Here is a 7,758-nt window from a genome sequence, read left to right as displayed (position 1 = left end):
GTGTGTGTGTGTGAGAAAGAGACTTGGCTGTGATCTGAGAGAAACTCCATCCCCCTGTGAATAAGACCGGTCCCGATGCTTCCCAGTGAATGTCACTGGGATTTGATTGCATACAGTCTGGACCCGTCAGCTCTTCCCACACTGCGGCCTGCTGTCAGAGCGTGAAAACTTCCCTCAACGCCAGTTTTGGCCAATTTAGTCACTTTTTACTTAAAGAATAAAGAAGAAGAATGATATTATTTGTTTGTTTTTTTTAGCAAATGTTGCATTTATTGGGGACTATTTTCAGCTGCGGATTGATACACATTTGGTCCTCTAGTCAGCTATTCGGGGGCAGCAGGACGCTGTATGTGTGATTGAGTCAAATTAAACTACAGTGTGTGTGTTCATGGTTATAAAGGAACATATAACTTATATAAATCAGGCTTTAGATTCACACACTGTACTTGTTAGTAGGATCTCCAGACTTATTCATGTAGTATGAATGACCTAAAGAATTATTTAAAACAGAAGTGTAAGTTCCCAAATTCCAAAACACTTTTAGATTGATGTAGATTGAAAGCTTTTTTTTGGTAATTTGCTATATTCTGTATATATTATCATATATTTTGGGAATTTATCAGCCCTTTTTAGGCAATAATTGAACTCAGGACATGATGCTAGAATGAATAAGAGCCCAAAATACTCAAATACAGAGAAATGAGAAAACCAAAATCAGGAAACAAGACATATTCCGTTTAATGAATTGGGAAAAATTACCCCTTTTGTTCCCAATATTTATAAATAGTACATTTTTATTTTATCATTTCAAAACAAGTACACTGACTGAAAAGGCGACTTGTACTAAAAAAGGTTTTGGTCACTTGACCTTCATCAGGGCACCTCGCCTGTTGTCACTAATGGGAAATGTAGTTCATAATTGTAGTTCTCCAGGTCCATGAGAAACTCAAAAAGATACAACATATTACAAAAACTGAGGATGAATCAATACAAGAAATCCAAACCATGGAAATAAATATAAGAAGCAATAAGAGGGAAAACATATTAAACTCTACGGCCTGATTCCCCCACAGGAGCCTCGTGTGTGTTTCCAATAACCTTCTTTAATAAAGCAGACACATGCTCATTGTAGTCTAATGTCTAATGACATATATTGAAATTAAGAATAAGAATTTATCTGTATGAATGTTTCATTGGAAGTGCACAGCAGTGTTCAGTATCAGCTTTCACACTGAGTCTGTAGCACATCATGCTGTTAAACTCAATCTTTACAGCCTCCCAGGGTTCAAACAACCACAGACCTCTGACTGATTCACGCTCAGACACGTTGTCAAAGGCACAAACAGACATTTCCCAACCTTTTCTTCACAGTATGAAAGTTTAAAGCGATAGTTATCTTAAACGCATCGATCAAATGTGCCTCAGTGTTGCTCACGTGTGTCTGCAGCACATAAAGGCTTAAAAATAATCTCAGGGTTCAGGTTCCTGCTGATAGAGGCCAAGAGATCCAGACTTTTGGTGCCTAGTGTGGGTCAAGCTGGATCCTACACTTCCCATAATGCAACTATGTAGTGTCTTTTTGTTAGTCGTGTTTCTACCACAGGAACTTTCCCCATGCAGTTAGGAAGTTGTTTGTTTTGGGGGATAGTTCATCCCTAAAGTGCAGGAACTTTGGGCTCTTGCAGTGCTGAACATTTCTGATTTCAGCCACCATTTTTAAAAATATGTCACCACAAACCAGTTTATATGTTTGTTATTATTGTTCTTGTTCTTTTATAGTTGCTTTTTCATACGTCAGTGGACTGATTTACCTCATCTTTATGGGTTTTTAGACCGTGGTGGACACACAGACAACCTGAAAAGACTATTTTAATGATGTCTTGATAATTTTTTTAAGGGTGAATTCAGCAAATGAGTAAAGATTAAAGGTTCCCTGTGGAGGTTTTGACTTCTAGTAGCACTATGGAGAGTGGGTCTCTGTTTTGTGTATCTACCAACAGTAATTAGTTACACTAGTTATATTACTTATATGCTACTCTTGTGTCTATTCTCCCCAAAATTCTGACTTAAAATCTAGTTTTGTTTGTTTGTTAAAATCTAAATAATGTGAATATTAAGAGTTTCCATCTTTAGTTTCCTTCACGATTATAAAAATGAATCTAAAGATATGATTGAATTATTGGATTCAAAATCAGTAGGTGTCAAAATTAATGTAACTAATTATGTTTTAGGGAGTATCTGTAATATTATTACTGAAATGTATTTAGTTACACTACTACTTACTGGGGTTACTGCCCAACACTGCCTATAGGTGGCGGTAACACAGCGAGATATGCAGGAATGTGCCAGAAATTACAGTGAAGAAGAAGACTGCTATCAAACAAACACATTTTTTAGACCTGTGTTTTATTCTGTAGGTTGTTATTTCTAAACTTTAGACTTAAGTGACCTTAAATTGCTGCAGATTTCTCTCCCGTCCAATCACAAACAGTTTTCTGATTTCTGAAACGTACAATCACCACACTTTTCTCTGAGTCGATTCACTGTCGTTTCAGTCCCATTATGAGCAGTGACATGGAGAAATGTGATTCTCCTCACTGCAGTCCAGTCCAGTTCAGTTTATGTTTTTTGTTTTTTTTTCTTTAGTGACCCAAATCTGAGACAATTTTTCCCATCATGCCGCTGTGTGCTGAGCTCCTGTGGCAGCGAGACATATTATCTCCACCCAGAGACACACAGCTCAGACAGAAAGTCTCACAGATGGACAGAGACAGAACAGGACAGTCTGACAGAGAGAATTAGAAAATAGCCTAAGTTGAATGAATGAGGATATATATATATAAATTTAAGTAATCCACTGGCTCTCCTTGTTTGCCCCGAGTCATTTTGTCACAGTAGCTGTCAGATGTTGTTGCAGATGATTATCACTCTCGGGAAAAATGTCTTTCACAATGTCTTTCCCAGGTATTATCAGTCCACCAAGTCCTCAGGACTGTCCAGTAACCTGCAGCCAACAGGAGCCAAGGCCGACCACCTCAGGGAAGAGATGGAGGAGGCAGCCAACCGCATGGAGATCTGTCGAGTCAGTGATCACCTTCACAATAAACCAGCTGTTTGTTTCCGTAATGCTGTAGATTATGTGCTTTTATCAGTCAGGTGTTAGTAATTTAGGGGGATCTGTTTAGTTAAAGCTGCTCTGATCGATATTTTTATGCTAACAGTGGTTCAAATGTGTATATTGTGTCTGTTTCATTGCCACCATTTTACTGTTTTGGTTCAGTCTCACAGCTTTACAGTAGTGCAGTGGTGCATGAAGAAGTGGTGAAATATTGTATATAAATTTTTTAGTGTGTGGACACAACTCTGTTGTCTGTCGCTGTATAGGATATAGGATGGGATGTGCACACAACTACCTCAAATGGAGAAATAGTAGGATGAACACAGGTGTTACCAATGGCACTAATTAACAGATTTAAATAAGATTCAGTTAAAAGTTCAGACACAAGAAAAGTAAAAACTGGTGACACCGTTAGGCAATTTATAAAGCAGATCTTTTTAGATTGTATTCATAACTCAGTTTGGCTTTATTTACAAATGTTCCGTCTTTTCTTACTGTCTTCACACCTGATCAGCTCCTGTTAGGCTGAATGATCCTGATCCACATTATCAGGTGAAGGCAGAAAAGGGAAAGATGGAACATATGTTGTGCTCTGGCTCTGCAGAACCAGCAGAGAGCTCAGCTGTGAGGCTATATATAAATATATATATATATTTATATTCCACGCTGCTTTTCCTATAGACGGTTGCCAAATTCCTGCATATGTGACCCGTTTTACATACATTTCCATAATTCTTTAACATATTATGGATTTGCAACAAAATTTAAACTCCTGCAAAATTGGATTAATTTCACCTATAGGTAATTTTAAAGACATTATTATTAATTTAAATAGCTGTTATTCTGGATAGTTTATCCTCGTACACAGCCAATAATATTCACTGGATTTGGATATTCTGCAGAAATCATAATGATTGGAAGATAACATCTTAAAATAGACATTTCTGACTATATTCTGTCAACACACATTATGAATTTGGCACATTTTTACTGTGTGTCGATAACTGTTTTGACCTTTTACACAGCAGACATTTTGACTCATCATAGCAGGAAACTCACAGGTATAACTAATAACATTAGTGAAGGCTCAGCTACATAAGAGTCCCGCTGAGCCAGCGTGAACAACCTCAGAGCTCGCAGCCATCATTAGTGTAATTAATTACACCTGTGCGTTTCGCCCCCTAAAACTCAAAATGTCTGCTTTGAAAAAAGAGGTTTTATGTTTGTATATGAGTCCTCATCACTCGTGTATTTTGTTGTTTTCTCCCTCCACCAGGATCAGTTATCAGCAGACATGTACAGTTTTGTGGCCAAAGAAATTGACTATGCAAGCTACTTCCAGACAGTAAGTACAGCATCTCTCCAGACTGTGGCTTTAGGGAGGAAACAAAAATATTCTGCTTGTCCGTCACATCGCTCTATGGTCTCTTTCTGTCTTGTCTAGCTGATAGAAGTCCAGGCAGAGTACCACAGGAAGTCATTAGAGCTGCTTCAAAGTGTTCTGCCTCAGATCAAAGCTCATCAGGGTGAGTTTTGAGACCAACACACTCACGATGCAATGAGACTCCACTGTTCCTGCTCCAACCCGGTGCTCAGGCTCTACTGCAGTTTACGTCACAATCTGTCCGTGTGTTAGTTTGCATGTGTTTTATGATTGCCTTTAAACAATTTGTGGTCCTGCTGTTTTAATTACAGCTTCAGCACAAAGAGCACTAAAATCATTAGCATTAGTAGAAATATGGACACGACTTCTTGGAAATCACATATATTTTATGAGCCAACATGTTTATTTAGGTTTAAAACATCTCCTTGTTTCCAGTATAAAAACTAGAGATGCAAACTGAATTGACAGTAGTTGAACTTTCTCAGTTTGCCTGCATAGTAACCATAGCAACTACAGAAACCACACCGAGCAGCGGTACAGGAGCTTATTTGGGGTGTTGTGAATATAACCTGCATTTTAATTAATCATTCATTATCACCAGCAAGGAACAAACAAAACAGTCTTAGAGCAACAAGTTTTAAAAATGAATTAGCTGAACATCTTATTCTTAATCATTCCCTCCACATTAAGCTACAACCTGCTTCACTGGGTGAACACCTGTGTGATTTGTTCTATTCAAACAGGTGTTGCATTAAACATAGTTAGCTAGCTACAAACTGCCACAAAAATGGCATCAAGCGTAGATGAGAGTGACGCGGTCGTGTCTGAAATGGGCCAGTATCCACCACTGAGGCCACCAAGTTATGGACCTCAGTATTTTTCCAAGGGTTATTCAATAAAAGCCGTGAAGTAGTTACTAGTATGTTACATTTTTGTAAATCCTGTGTGTACAGTAATCCTAAATGCCTGCGTAACTGTGTCTCCATTTAAACACATAGCTAGCTCAACACTGAAAATGTCCTTGTTAAAAAGGATAGAAAATGTCAAAACAAGTAGGGTTGTGTTGCGTTTAGGGTTCTGGTACCTTGGTCCAGTTCAGACACTCTCTAAATAAATCTATATTTCTTTGATCGCTGTAAAAAACAATAACCTAATGACACCTAGCAACCAACATATTTAACGTATGTTTAATTATGTAATATAACTGAATTTGCATACAATCTTTTCCTAAACCACCACTATCAAGTAGTTTTTGTTGCCTAAACCCAATTAAAGTAACTGAAGTCTGTATTTTCACAATAAGAGTCTTTGGAGGATTGGGCTTTTGTTTTCGGGATAATGGTGGAAGAACCGGTACAGTTCTAACATTGCAGACAACAGTGGGTTCATGTGGGACTCTATCGCTCAGTGAAGGAAGATGAATAATAAAGTAGGTTTTCGGGGGCTTTAAGGTCTACCAGAAACCTATTTTGCTATTTGTTTGGTAATTTTCTGCACCCTGAGAGCGAATTCTTCACATCTGTACTCAGTGGAGCGTAACAGCATCCTAAAAGTTGAGCAGCTACTGTATTTTCTGCTTGTTTGTGTAACCGTGTTTGTGTTTGTGTGTGTTTGACAGAGACCTGGGTGGAGAAACCATGCTACGGGAAACCATTAGAGGAGCACTTAGCGCTCAGCGGGAGAGATATTGCCTTTCCCATCGAGGCCTGTGTCACCATGCTGCTGGAGTGTGGCATGCAGGAGGAGGTCAGACTCCACAACAAGACTCGCTGCATCAGTCTTCACTGCTTTTACACAAACACACACAGACACAGTAAACTAATACAGCGGCAAGATGAAGTCACACTTAGTTACTGAAGGGAAATGGTCCATAATGAGGTCCAGGCCGCTGTTTGCTTTCCTCAAAGCCTGAAACAAACAATCCTTCTGTTTAATTAATGTGTGATATTTAAGAAATGTCCTGTTTTCAGGCCAGTGAGCTGTTCACTGGAACCAGTGCAGCTTTAATCGCTAACGATTGTTTAATGGAAACATATTGAGGGTATAAATCTTTATGAGATTAAAAGTCAAATTCATCAGTGTGAGTAACTTAATTTCAATTCTACAGTAATTAGACTGTAATCAGATGTTTGTTGAACATTATGGAGACAGTTTTGGGATTTGGTGCAGAGACATAGATAGAGTAGATTCCTGCTTTTAAAGGAATTGACCTTTTTATAAACACGCAGAGAACAAAAGGAGGACTGGAGGACACTGATTAATTCACAGCCTTTAATAGTGCAAACAGTTTCAGCACTACTGTGTCTTCATCGCTGTCAAAATGGAAAAAGACAAACAACCTAGAGCAGGTGTACAATTGTCCCCTGTCCCATATAGAGACTAAACTGCATACAGAGCATCTTCATAAGCTCAGTTTATGAATTAAAATGTTAGATTCAAAACCATCCTTTCAACGTAGACCAGCTGAGCACATAGTGTGTGTATATATAAGGTGGACCGAGGTTCCCCCAGTGGAGGCCCTTGAATACTCTTTAATTGAGGGAGAGGAGTGAGGTCTAACTCTTGTTTCATGTCTCCAGGGTTTGTTCAGAGTCGCTCCGTCGGCCTCCAAACTGAAGAAGCTGAAGGCGTCTTTGGACTGCGGTGTGCTCGACGTTCAGGAGTACTCTGCAGACCCGCACGCCATCGCAGGTGAGCTATCCACAACATTATCATCCCTCTCTTCATCCTTCCTCCCTCTCTCTCTCTCTCTGTCCTAGCTGCATCTAATCTGTTGCCACGGCAACTGATTGGCACCATCCAAGAATGTGAAACATCGCCTTACAGCCGTAGATTTATGAGTTGGCGCCCGTCGCTCATTAGGAGTCTTAATTTCTGTACATATTTCTGGCGAGCTCAGAGTTGCTGAGACGTCTGCCCACTTTCTCTCTCTCTCTCCGACACACACACACAACACCACACCACATGTTTTGGGATGAATATCATATTAAGCTACCAACCGATCTGCCATAGAAACCTATATTTTATATCCCTTTTCTACTGTTTGTGTTTATTATCTCCTGGCACAGTTCTAGCTGCAGCTGTCATTTAAAAACCAGCAGTGAATCTTCCTCCTAAAGGTTAATTTGAATGTCATAAGAGTATAATATATAAGAGTCACACACAGGAGTTAAAAGATTACTTCAGACTTGGTTAGGCAGAAAGACAAGCGAAATGTTTTTGTGCATTTTTGCTGGAGATATTCAATAAACAATCC

The 7,758-nt window shown here is 39.1% G+C and overlaps 1 pseudogene; it reads left to right on the top strand.

Moving 5' to 3' along the window:
- The window catches only part of LOC118333424, a 38,159-nt pseudogene that overhangs the window by 7,206 nt on the left and 23,195 nt on the right, over positions 1–7,758 (top strand).

The sequence above is a fragment of the Morone saxatilis genome, unplaced genomic scaffold (genome assembly GCF_004916995.1).
Source record: "Morone saxatilis isolate NCDOM2014 unplaced genomic scaffold, NCSU_SB_2.0 Contig1, whole genome shotgun sequence".
Lineage (NCBI taxonomy): Eukaryota > Metazoa > Chordata > Actinopteri > Moronidae > Morone > Morone saxatilis.
The sequence above is the reverse complement of the archived record's forward strand: the minus strand, read 5'-3'. Positions and strand labels throughout refer to the sequence as shown.